General features: G+C 40.3%; 1 long non-coding RNA gene and 1 pseudogene across 1 annotated transcript in view; both read left to right on the top strand.

Annotated features, from left to right (window-relative positions):
• LOC147827843 (uncharacterized) overlaps positions 1–13,784 on the top strand; it is an 83,964-nt gene that overhangs the window by 55,448 nt on the left and 14,732 nt on the right. The window lies entirely within an intron of this gene.
• Positions 10,695–11,995, top strand: LOC101725018 (cyclin-A2 pseudogene; annotated as a pseudogene).

Below are 13,784 nucleotides of genomic sequence, written 5' to 3' on the forward strand. Positions count from 1 at the left end.
ATCATGCCCCTGGCATGGAGAAGTGGGCATGTTTTGTGAGCTCTAAAAGGAATGTGGCTCAGGGCTGCCTGTTACCCTGTGAGTTGGGTAAACTTGGCTTGTTCTCTCCCATGCAAGAGAACTTTTACCTTGAGGGCTCAGCAACCAGAAAAACATCCCAGAAGTCAGTGATTTCTTACTCTTCAGGGAGCCAAGGAGAAGACAGTTTCTGGGCTAGACACCAGGATAAACCCGTAAACTGTGCTAAGGGCTTCATTCAATCCCAGGAAATGAAGTACTGATTCCGTGTGCTAGGAGACACAGTTTCCTGCCAGAGGATGATCTGGACTTTGTCTCTATGTGCACCAGCATTTTGATGTAGCCGAACAGGACTTCATGCGTGACCTGTGGTCATGGCCAGGCCCCAGCTACAAGTTAGGGTGAGCCTGACTTTCACAGTCCTATTCATTGCAATTCAGAGCAATTAATCAAATGAGAACCTACCTGGTGCAGACATTTGGGAAAGCAGATGGTATTATGGAAAGACCACGGGCTTTGAAGTTCAAGAGGCTTCTGTTTAAATCCAGCTCTACCACCTACCAATTGTGACTTGGGAAAGATACTTACCTTCTTTGGGCCTCAGTTTCAAATGTGTAAAGTAACAGTAATAGTAATGACTGCTTTACAGAGCTAAGGCAACAACTACATGATATTATCAAATATAAAGGGTGAAAAGCAACCCATGCCTCCTGATGGCTGCTAAACCAATCTTTACTATTAAGTTTTATGGAGAGATAGAAAGGTAAATAATAGTCAAAATTAGAGAGACAGCATGTATAAAATGCAATATAACTCATTTGATGTTTTTCAACTAACATATATTAGAGAATATCCTGAGTGATTGTAACTAGTAATGTCCTCTGGCCTAGAGAAACTCAAAGTTTTGCAACTGAGATGGATGAGTAAGCAAATAATTTCCACCAGGGTTACGAGTGATTTGAGGTAAACAAGCAAAAATGCTATGGGAGCAGAGTGGAGGAGGTGCTTACATCTCTGAAGGAGTTAGAGAAGGCCATGCTGAAGAAGCAACTCTAAGGGCTTTGTTGACTATATCTTAAAAGATGAACAAACAAGAGCTCACCAGGTGGAGTGTGGAAAGTGGTTCCGATATCAGAGACTGTGTAGAAAAACCACAGAGGCAGAGTAGCTCACTTAGGAGGATGAGAGGATGGACTAATTGGATATAAGGACTTGAAAAAGGAAGAAAAGTCTCAAGAAATAAACAACAGAATTTACTTGCCTGCAAAGGAGTTGGGACTTTGCTCTGGGGGTGGTAGGGGGTTTTGAAGCAAAGAAACAAGTTGACTAATTTGCTTATAAGAAAGATAACTGAGGGGAGGATGGGTGCAAAGGGAAAGGCTGGAGGAGGGGAGGCTGGAAGCCTACAGAGATAAGAAGCTCATCTAGGTTACATGATCAGGGAGTTGAGGGGATCAGGAGGAGAGGGTAGACCTCCTGGCTCCTAGTGTGAATTTTGTTGATTAGATTTCATCTCCTTTTGCATTTTTGAAACCTTGCTGATAAATAAGCCCTGACCTAAAATTACAGTGCTTATGTGAACAGGAATATAAAGCTACAAAATTCAAAACAGGTTTGAATTGGCCTGAGGCATTTGCTTTTTATTCATGGTTTGTCACAATTTCAAGATATGTTAGCATTTTTTCTAAGCTTCCACTCGGTGAGGTCTGGATTCATAAGGAGAATGCAAACTTTTACTGATTGGGATCAATCAGTCATCCATCTATCCATCCACACAAATGTATTGACAGCTACTATGTTGTAGTCCTTGATTAACTCTTGGGGATATAGAAGTGAAAGGCAATTTATGCCCTTAGAGAGCTCACGTCCTAGTGGAAGGGCAGATACAAAAGTAAATAGTGACGATACAGTGTGGAGTGCAAATCCAACTAGAGGGATATGCTAATTGCTGTGGAAGCTTAGAGCAAAGATACCCAACAATTTGAGTCTAGAGAAGAAAGGGTCACTGTGCCAAACCTTGGAGGGCAAAGAAGAATGCTGAGGTACTCTTGAGTAAAAGAAAGAGCACATGCTCTTTGAGGGTAGAGTGGAGTTTTGGAGTGATTAGAAAGAATTCAGTAGTCTTTCTCATCCTAAAGTGAAACTCTTTCTTTGCCCATTTTAATTACATAAGCCACATTAATTCAGATTCAATTTATAGCTTTCCTCTGGCTTACAAAAACAAAAACCAGCGCATACTTTCCCCCAAATTACCAAATAGGCAATATTCTTAGTGGGTCTCTTAGGGCACCCCCATCTCTGACCCTGGTGCCCTAAATTGGTCCTCAAAGAACCAAGAACCTACTTCATCCCCCCTCCCAGGGGTGGGGCAGGCTCCTAGTCTTTGTTCATTCTCACTTACTTCCCTGTCAAGTTTTAGCTCAGCTTTCAGGTGGGGATTATATGGAAAGAGGACTGTTCACTCTGCTTTGTTCCTTCTACTTGCTAGCTTAAGGCATTCACTCTGTCAGAAGTGTCTGCATTCAACCTTGATTCCGTCTCCTCAGGGAGTCCTCAGTGAGGTGCCTCCTGTTACCATTTTTCCCACTGTGCATGTTCTCTCCTCATGATTTTCTGTGACATTCTCTTCACTGGAGTCACTTTCTACCTCCCTGGCAGCCTCATGGCCACAGCTCTGCTGTAACACTGGTCAAACACAGAGCTTTAACCATCTGTTTTGGTCTTTCCACCAGACTAAAATCTTTGTGTTCTATTCATTTTTCTTCCCTAATTTCTGCCCACAGTGGTGCTAAAAAACATTTGAAAAATGACTGAATTAGTAAAGGAATGCTCAGAAGTCTCTGGAATAAAGCTCCTGCCAATGGAATATTATTTTAGAGGTATGAATGCCACAAAGTTGGCGAACCAACTTTTGAGACTTTTAACTCCTCTCTACGCAATAAACCCATGCCTACTCAGCCTGGTGCCTCAGGTTAGTCATGAACAACAAGACACTGTTCCAGAAGAGAAAGAGAAGATAGCACCTTATATTTTAATTTCTTTGAGGCCTGTCTGGCCTAATTTCTCCAAGCTCATTTCTGTGGGTCTGTGCTACTTTGTATGGCTCTTATTCATGATCTAGGCACTATTAATGACACACCAAGGAGTTGATATTCTACTTGACCTGAATTATGGTTCAACATTAATGCTGTGAAATTCACTGAAGAGAGCTAAATTGAAGTTAATTCTCACTTAAAAGAAAATGATTAGTTCCTAGTTTATTATTAGAACTGGGCTTTAATCTAATTTTTTTTGTATTAAGATCAAAAATACTAAAGAGTCTTAACTAACTAGCCATGTATAAAGTATACGCCAAGACTCCTTAGCTGAGGCCAAATATGGGAAAAGTCAAACAGTGTATAGAAAACAAATAAATGAATAACAGTGTTGGGTAAACTGCTACTTGGCATAAATCCATGAACACAGACCAAAGAAATGTCTCAGTAAAGATGTGAGAAATATCTGTGGAAAATGTTTCAGAAACAGATCTGAATTTGACCTGAAAACTTGATTACAGCTGAACTTTGTCCTGCAGGACTAAGAATATTTCCTACTAGTATGTGTTTGTTCATCAGTTTGTCCATGAGTCATGGGTGAGGCTCCCTGAAAAATGAACTGTGCTCCACTGTAACCTTGGTCATCATTGTGCATGGCCGCCCAGAGCCAGGCTGGCACACAGCTCTGGAAAGCAGTTAATACAGTCCAGCAACCTGGAGCAGAGGGCCCCTAGATTAAGAGTTGGCAGTCCTGGGCTCCAACATGCAATGAACTAGAGACTGTTTGGTCTAATGTCCAATTTGAATTTAATGATAACAAGCAGCGTTAATTTACAGAATTACTCATTTCATGGTGAAAGTCACCTTGTGAATATTAGAAATGAAAAGGTGGAAGATCTTGGGACTAAGTTTTCCAAAATCTGCCAAATAACTAGTTTTGTTATTTTGTTATAACTAGGGGCTATGTTCTAGGCCCAAAGGAGCTACAAAAAATGAAAAGGCTTGAATACTCCTACCTCAAGGAGGTTAGAGATCATCAGGTTAGAGCCTATCAGACAGTGATGTCATTATCTGTAAAACAAAGTAGAGTGAAAGGACTCATAATGATAGTTAACATCTATGGTAGATACTACTATCTATTCTAATTTAAAGATGAAGAAACTGAGGCAGGAGAGGTTTTGTTTGGTTTGGTTTGGTTTTTTTATTGTAACTTGCCCCAAATCACACAGTTAAGGGGCCCTAGGGCTTTGAGGTCAGGTGGTTTTGTCTGCAGGTTCTCTGTGCCTAACTAATCACTGTGCCATTCTGATAGCCTAAGGGGTAGTGCTATGGTTTAGATATGGTTTGTCTTCCAAAAGTGTGAGCTAGAAACATGGTCTTAGTGTGGTAATAGTAGTTGACATAAGACAATCTTTAAAAGCTGGGGTCTATTGGGAAGTAATTAGATCATGGGGCTTCATACCCACAAATGAATTAATGTTATCTCTTGGGAGCATGAATTATTACAAACAAGCCTGGCACTTCTCCTGACTCTTTTTTTTTTTTTGTACTGGGGATGAAACTCGGGATCTTGCATTTGCGAGGCAGGCAGCAGCAATCCTGAATCCTTTTTCTGTCATGTGCCACTCACCACTCTTGCACACTCTCCCTATTGTGATACCCTCTGGCATGAGCCTTCACCAGAACCAAATAGATGCTGGATCTATGTTCTTAAACCTACAGAACTGTGACCTAACTGAACCCTCTTTCCTTATAAAGTACACAGCCTCTGGTATTTTGCTATAGCAACACAAAATGGCTTAAGACAAATACACAGTAAAAAAAAGTCCCCAGAGATCAGAGGAGAGAGAATTCACTATCCAAGGAGAAAGGCAACTTACACCTTTTCCACTGAGCCTGGAAAGACAGGGAAGACTCAGACATATAGAGTGCAGAAAATATTCAGAGAAATGGAGAGAAGTGTTTCTGGGGGAGATCAGCATTAATAAAACATAAAAGCAGTGAATATACAATATCTAAGGAACCAGTCAGGATTAGTCTGGCTGTATTACAAGGTGTGAAAGCAAGTTTGGAGAAAAAAGATCACTTCTTGGCCTTTTGGCTAAGATCAAGTGAAGTATGGGAAAGGAGACTGGCAGACTAAGCTGGAGCGAGCCTTGAAAGGTTTCCTCATAATGATGGCCCTTTCTAACTTGTTCCTAGTACATTGCCAAAATGATAAATTTACCACCAAAAACCACTCTCAGAGTGAAAATTTGACCATATAAATGAATAGATTTAAAAAAAAATTTAAACTCACTTTCCCCCAAGAACCAACATGTGCAAGAAATTCAAATTCTCATTCCAATTTTCTGCTTGTCAGCTGCGAATATCCCTCCAGATGTTCCAGGTCAGCCCTACACTGTCAGTTCATTAGATAAAGAACACATATCACACTATGGAAAGCAGTCAGGTTTTTGATAACCATTTTTTATAATCTCAGAAGGTTTTAAAGCTTCTTTATAAAAAATAGGGGTACGACTTACTGTTATACCTACACAACACGTAATTGGAGTGTAAATAAATCCATGGATTAACATTAGAACTGTAAAATCTTTAGAAGTCATACAGTGTATGCCCACTTATTTTGCAGAGGAAGTACACAAACTAAAATAGTTAAATGGACTTACTCAAAGTCATCAGGAAAATCAATAGTAAAATCACATTTTGACCACAGAAGTTTTGAAAAGTAAAACAAATGCTTTTAGTGCACACTTATAAAATCTGCATATAGATGCATCAAATGTTCTTCTGTCCCAACATTTCCATGAATCTTTAAAATTTGTTTAAGACACAGTATCTAAATGGGAGTCTTTTTAAAATGTCGACCGTAATAATTTTACACTTAGAAAACTGATCTTTTATTTATATATCATGCTACAGAATAAAACAGTAGAGATATTAAAATTAACAATGACCCTGACTGGGAATTAGCTCTGTCACAATCATTGTACCATTTAAAGTGCATTTTTTCATTATTTTATATCTTTTAAGACAAGAGCTCTCACAGAAGTATTGCTGTAATCCTCTTTTTATGATTGAGGAATTTTCAAAGAGATTTAGTAACCTGTGTAAAATTATAGGAATAATGAGTACTAGTCTGGGACTTAAATTCAGGACTTTCTTACACCAAGTTCAGTGTTACTGTTATAATACATAATGTACATAGCTAGTAGGGGGTGACACTAACCTTTTTACTATGAAATTTTAATTATTCAGACAAGGTATATAAACTAGTAGATTTAATCCTTTAAGAAATTTTGTCCTTAATGTAAAGCCTTTAATTAGGTAATACTTCTAATAAGACATTGTATCTATGAGTCATGACCAATTACCTTTGCTGCACTTTGCTGGGGAAACGGATGCTATTGGTTTATTGCACAGTCAGAATTTTAGTGACTGTTAGTTACTGTTAGCAGCCTGTGCCCATCAAATAGATGTCCAGTCATGAGTGAAGCCTGCTTAGTTACCCTACCCTAGGCAATATTTAGAGGTACTGAAAAATTGTGTTTGGACTGGGGCCAGGCCTCCTCCCCTACTCAGCCCCACATGTCCTTCAACTGACAGATATTTAGTATTCACTATATGTGTAATCTTGGGCAAATTACTAAATCTACACTGACCACCAGACTCTCCCACTTCCTTTCTGTGCTTCCTGTCACTGCTATTCTTTAGACATTCATCAATCATCTCTTTTCAAGATTACTCTAAAAGTCCATGAAGTCTTGGGAAATCTAATCTGACACTTTCCAATCTGTCCTTTCCTTTGATGCCAGAATGATCTCTTTAAAATGAATCATGTAAACTCTCTAGATGGCCTAATGTTGCCTATAGAATAGAATTCACACTCCAAACCAGCATAATAAGTTTAAATCTCATGACAAGGAGCATAAATTATGACCTGGGTGTATTTTACCCAATCTTACTCACACAGGGCAATACCCTGCACAATTTGACCCTTTCCTTCTGGAACCCAATAAATATTTAGTGAATAAGTGAATGTTCTTCTCGTTAGAAATCCTTTAAACAATATTCCTTAAACTTGTTATTCAACAATCAAACTTAGTGAGTGCCCACAATGTACTGAATTTTAACAATCACTATTTTATATAGGATAATGGAAACAGTTGGGGACATAGAGTTTGGAGTCCTGGATTTGGATGCATTTTGATTAAGTTATGGTCTTCTTTCTCTAAGTGATTTGAGCATATCATTTCCCTTCCCTGGACCTCAGTTTATCCATCTGTGTAGTTATATCCCATATCTGCTCTGGTCCCCAACACTAGAATTCCTTAGAAGGAAAAATTGGGAATATTAGCCTTAGGTAGCCAAACATATGTTGCACAGCTAATTCCTATGCTAAGCAGCTTGAAAGCATCCTTACTTTGTTCCTCTTACCACTTTAGGCCTGCCTCTTAGAGTCTCCTGACTGGACCTGCACTGAGTCACAGCACTGGGGTTTAAATATTCAATAAAGTAGACTCTGGAGCTGAGATAATGCAGCTCTTAGAGTCTTTAGCTATGATGTCATCTTCAGACCAAACTTTTTCTTGGCCTACAATTCCTCAGCCCTGACCAGCAGAGAGAGAGAGAGAGAGAGAGAGAGAGAGAGAGAGAGAGAGAGAGAGATTGATTTTCTTTCTTCAGGAAGTGCTAGTGCTGACTCAGCATGCTGTGGGAGGACTGAAACTGGAGCAGGAACTTGTGTGGACTGGCAGGGAGCTTGCAGGCTTAAATCAGAGAGAGGAAAAAGTGAGGGAAGCACAGGAGAAACAATCCTAATGGCAAAGATTTTAGCTGGAAGGCAGCAGGGTTGCTGTGTGAGAGAATTCCTCTTTTTGAGAAACTTTTGTGTATAGGGCAATTACAACTGAGCTACAATTCTGCAAAGCAGGTGTTATTATCCCATTTCACAGACAGAATCCTCAATTCAGGAGATTAACTTTTCCAGAATCATACAATTAATAAGTAGCTGTGGGGTTCAAATATAGGTCTCCAAAGACTTGAGTTCTTTTTCTTTTTAAAATTTTTTTTTGGTACCGGGGATTGAACTCGGCTCCTTGCGCTTGTGCAGCAGGCAGTGAAATCACTGAGCTAAATCCCCGGCCCTTGAGTTCTTTTTTTTACATGCCCTGAAAAGCATCTGAAAAGAATTTAGGAAATCATGATAATAAAACTAGATATTCATGGAATACTTATTGGATGATAATTTCAAGAAAAGGGGCAAAATAATAGGATAATATTGAATCCTAAATCAACAGCACTAACCATGTCAAAAGCTAGAGTTACAGTCACTTTACTGAATAGCTTTAGATTATAAATGGATGTTGTCTTTTGGAGGGACACAGAATGATGTTGTTAATTCCTTGAGTATGAATGTGACTAATAAACTGGGTGGGGCACCTGTCATCTTGTCCACACAGCTGTCTGGGTAGGCTAATCTCTGGCTGGAGTCTGGCTGCTGTCTGCCCAGTGGCATGCTGCTGCCTAATCCCCTGGCTTCACAGTTAGCTTGAGATTTTTGCTGAGTCTGGCTCACTTGCTCCCAGCCTCAATTGTTCTGTGCCAATGCAGATTTCTTTTACAGTTGGCCTACTTAGAAACACAGGATGTTAGTGTTGGGAGGGAGCTACTTTAGAAGTCACCTGGTGTAACCCCTTTATGTTACAAATTAGTAAATGGGCCCCAGATGAGGCCTGGTATATCTTGTCTAGGTATGAAGCACTGTGGGACTTCAGTAAAACAACCTGCGGGTCAGAAGGAGGAAGCTGGGATTGAGCAGGCCTGGAGCTGGCAATGCTAACTCACCTGCAGGACTAGGGCTGGGGTGGAACACAGGGAAAGGAAGAGTGGGTTGGGTTAAAGAAGCCAGAACCTAGCCAGGCAATCTGAAGTTCAGGGTAGAGCTTCTGTCCCAGCAGAAAAATGTGAGGCTGAAGAGTAGAATTAGACTGAAGATCAATTATGAAAAGTGGACCAACATACCCAGGAGGGTGAGGGAGTGTAGATAAAAGTTATAACTTGAGGCTATCAGGCTGTGCAGAGTTCACCAGAGACACGATAAAGGCCGGATGAGTAGCAGTATGCCCCCACCCAGATAGGGAGCTGGGGCTGATATACTTCTTGCCCTCTTTAGAAATCCTCCATCCTGCCCCTGGAGGAAGGGAGTGACTCCAGATCATAGGTGAGGAGCCAGGGAAGACAGCACTAAAGCACTCTGTTCATCCCGCTTCCTAGGTATCTCTGGGCTATCCCTGCCCCTATTTCTATGATGACCAACTCAAGCTCTGGTCATCACTCACTGAATTATTGCAAGAGTATTTTAGTTCATTTATTATCTTCTGACTGTACTCTTTCTAAAGCACTCTTCTCATCTTCACCAGAGCATGTGAGGATGTCACTTGCTTTCTATAAATGTTGGGTGGCTTGCCATTGCCATTCTCAACTGGGTTCATGTGAGACTAAAGCCCTACAGAAAATTATTTGAATAACTATTTTCTCAATTCTCTCTAGAATGGTACATAGTGGCTTCTAGGTGCAGAGGAGAGAAATTTATGCTTATATTGCATGTCTTAAATCATTGGGACTTAATTTTTCTTGTGAAACTGCAGTTGAGGGTGGCTACAGAGAGTAAAGCCCAAATGCCTAAGAGTGGCACACTAGGTCCTGCATAACTTTAGCCTAACACACACACACACACACACACACACACACACACACACACACACACACCCCTCAATAGCACCACCACCACCTCCACCACAGGGTTGTTCTCAGAGTTAAACGACAATTCAATGTGATGTGTACTAGGCTCTGGTCACAATAAACTCTTGCCTTTCCTCATCCAGCTATTTCTTTCCTGTCTTATTGTTCTTCCTTCAACTTGGGCTCCTTCTTAGATTTGTAAAATCTTACTCATCCTTCAAGGCCTAGCTCAGACATTAGCTCCTCTGAGAAATGGTGGCTCCTCTAACCTTCCAAAGCAGTATAAGGTTTTCCTTCTACTGTATACCCATGTTATTTTTTTGTGTGTGCCACTATGTAGCCTATTTTTCATAATTAGAGGTTTACATACCTAAGGACTTACAAAATTTGGAGTTTTTCCACAATGGGAATTATCTTCCTCACCCCTTGACCTGAATAGGTATTTCCTGAACCAGAATAGCTAGAAATCCCCTAGATAATCAATGGCAATGCTAATTCTGGAACACAAGACTCTTGTCCATTATTATTTGTGATCTACACAAGACTGCAACGAGATCAGACATTAAATATGCCACTGTCAGATATCCAGCTGTGAATGTGATACTGTACACTAGAAAAAGACCTCCTGACACAGTGGGGCAGTAAGAGCTGTTAGGGGGAGGAAGAATGCAACCAGAAAGATGTTAAGTGAGATATAGTAGCAGTTGCCATCAGGAGATACACATAGAACCAACTGTATAGTTTCTCCAGGAAACAAGAAGAGGAAAAGAAGGAGACATAGTTGATGGTGGGGTTAATTGAAGAACAACTATGTCAAGAACTGATGTCCTCGTAGTGCACTCTGTTTGGCACCACAGTCTGATCCAGCCGCCCGGCCCGGGAGCAACGAGGTTGGGCAGCTGCTCGCCAAGGCCTGCGGCCCGCAAGGCAGGCTCCATGCGGCTAACACTGCAGCAGGGGGGACTCCAGGAGGACCAGGAGAACATCAACCCGGAGAAGGCGGCGCCCGCCCAGTAGCCACGGGCTCAGGCCACCCTGGCGGTGCTGAAGGCCAGGAACCCGCGGTGTTCAGCACTGCAGCAGAGGCCCAAGACGAGGCAGGTTGCTCCTCTTAAAGATCTTCCTGTCCTGTTGATGATGAGAATGTTGCTACTCTACCACCTTGGAAAGCAAACAGTAAACAGCCTGCATTCACCATCCATGTGGATGAAGCAGAAGATGACACTCAGAAGAAGCCATCTGAATGTAAAAAACCACAGTGCGAAGACGTCCAGCTTTTAACACAGCTGTTGCTTTACCGAGACCAAGAAAACCACTGGTACGTTTTGATTATCCAATGGACGGTAGTTTTGATTCACCACATACTATGGACATGTCGATTGTATTAGAAGAGAAAAGCCAGTGAGTGTTCATGAAGTACCAGACTGCCATGAGGATACTCACAGGTACCTTAGGGAGATGGAGGTGAAATGTAAACCTAAATTGGGTTACATGAAGAAACAGCCAGACATCACTAACAGTATGAGGGCTATATGCGTGGACTGGTTAGTTGAAGTGGGAGAGGAATATAAACTGCAGAATGAGACCCTGCATTTGGCTACATTGATAGGTTCCTCTCTTCAATGTCTGTGCTGAGAGGAAAGCTTCAGCTTGTGGGCACTGCTGCTATGCTGCTAGCCTCGAAGTTTGAAGAAATATATCCCCCAGAAGTAGCAGCATTCGTGTACATTACAGATGATACTTATACAAAGAAACCAGTTCTGAGAATGGAACGCCTGGTTTTGAAAGTCCTTGCTTTTGACTTAGCTGCTCCAACAGGAAATCAGTTTCTTACCCTTTACTTTCTACATCAGCAGCTTGCAAACTGCAAAGTTGAAAGCTTAGCAATGTTTTTGGGAGAATTAAGTTTGATAGATGCTGACCCATACGTAAAGTATTTGCCATCAGTTATCACCGGAGCGGCCTTTCATTTAGCACTCTACAAAGTCACAGGACAAAGCTGGCCTGAATCATTAGTTCGAAAGAATGGATATACCCTGGAAAGTCTTAAGCCTTGTCTTATGAACTTTCACCAGACCTACCTCAAAGCACCACAGCATGCACAACAGTCAATAAAAGTATAAAAATTCAAAGTATCATGGTGTTTCTCTCCTCAATCCCCCAGAGACACTAAATGTGTGACAGTGAAAGACTGCCCTTGTTCAATCACTCGGAGCACATGGTGTGCAGTTTTTACCTTAGGTTTTAATTTCACAATCATTCTGAATATAGAAGTTATGACCAATGACAAATTATGGTATTTATTCCTTTTTAAATGGTTTTAATTTGTATATCTTTTGTACATGTATCTATCTTAGATATTTGGCTAATTTAAAGTGGTTTTGTTAAAGTATTAACAATGCTAGCTGGTAGGACAAGAATTAATAAACTGTTTTGGAAATCTTGATTTCTGTAAGTCAAATTTACTTTGTGATGAAACTATGATGTTGTATTTCCCTTAGAAAAGTTAACTTGGCTTACAGTTTATTGTACAGTGGAAAATGTTATTTGAAACCTGTTAAGATTTTGAGGTTACAGATAGATGGGTTGGAAAGCTTTGTGAAAATTAACAGACAAAAAATTTCCCAGAAGGTTCATTTTAAAGTGTAATATTTAAAAACTCCAAAAAACTCACTATAGTGGAATTGTGAATAAAAAGTATCCAGTCATTGTTAGCAATGAATAAGTATCTTTTAAATAGTTAAACATACAACTATGTTAACTTTTGTTAGTACCTCTCTTCTTTCTTCTCTTTTTCTTTTACTTGGTGCTTTTTCTTGTTTTGCACTGGTGGTCTGAGTTCTGTGAATAAAGTAAATTAACAGTTCACTAAATATGCTTGTTAAATGTTGGATCACTGAAATAGGTCTTCTTTATAAGATATATATATATATACAAAATGTAGCAGCTATAAGAATAAAATACAGTAGGGCCAGGGATTTAGCTCAGTGGTTCTGCCATCTGCCCTGCAAGTGCAAGGACCTGAGTTCGATCCCTGGTACCAAAAAAAAAAGAATAAAATACAGTAACTTTGAAAGACATCCTACTTTATCTAATTATGCACTAATTTTTGGAAATCATAGGGTGAAGAAACCAGAGAAAGAATAATTGAATATGTCTTGAAAAAGGGACGTGTTTCTATTGTATGAGAATAAGACAGTAAAACCAGAGCAAATCTCTAAAGTCCCAAGCATGCATATATATTTGAAATAAACCAGAAATTTGTCACCTTAAAAAACAAACAAACTGATATCCTAGATGACTCATCAATATGGTGATCAGATAATAAGAGAATTTACATTTTTGTATTTTAGAATACTGTCACATAGGTGATCTCACTTAACTCTCAGAACAAACTTGTGGTTGGAGGTGGTAGTGGTGGTGGTGGTGGTGTGTGTATGTGTACATGTACATCCAATGTTGTTACAGTCCTCTCTTTACAGAGGTGATGACCAAAGCTCTGAAGAGAGAAATGACACACCAGACACGAACTGTCCCTAAGTACTAAGAACTAGAGGCAGATCTGCCTCTCTACTGGTCCAGAGCTTCATTTAGCTTTTTTAAGAATGAGGAGGTGGTTTCTCTGATCTAAAAACCAAAAGCCTATATAAAATCAAATAGGATTAAATGAAGAGGTTTTTGTGAGATATGCCTCAGGGATTCTCCATAAACTCAAAACTTTTCTAGGTTGTTTTATAATGAAGATAGAAAACCATTAGTCAGCTAACTTACAGAGACTTGGCTGATACAGAGCAATCTCTGCTTGAATCAGGCAAAAGGCTCACTTGACTAGGGAATCTAGGGCAGGAGAGAAGAGTAGAGAGGAGCTATTTCTTGCCTGCTGTGGCTCCAGGGGGCATAAGGGTGGCCAATGAAGAGCCTGATGCTAAGCTATTCAGTCAGCTCCAGGTAGAGAAGAGACAAAGCCTCAGGTTGATGGAGTGAAAG

Source organism: Heterocephalus glaber, unplaced genomic scaffold, assembly GCF_053883595.1.
Source record: "Heterocephalus glaber isolate CG9 unplaced genomic scaffold, H.glaber_assembly_v1.0 deba00001429, whole genome shotgun sequence".
Lineage (NCBI taxonomy): Eukaryota > Metazoa > Chordata > Mammalia > Rodentia > Bathyergidae > Heterocephalus > Heterocephalus glaber.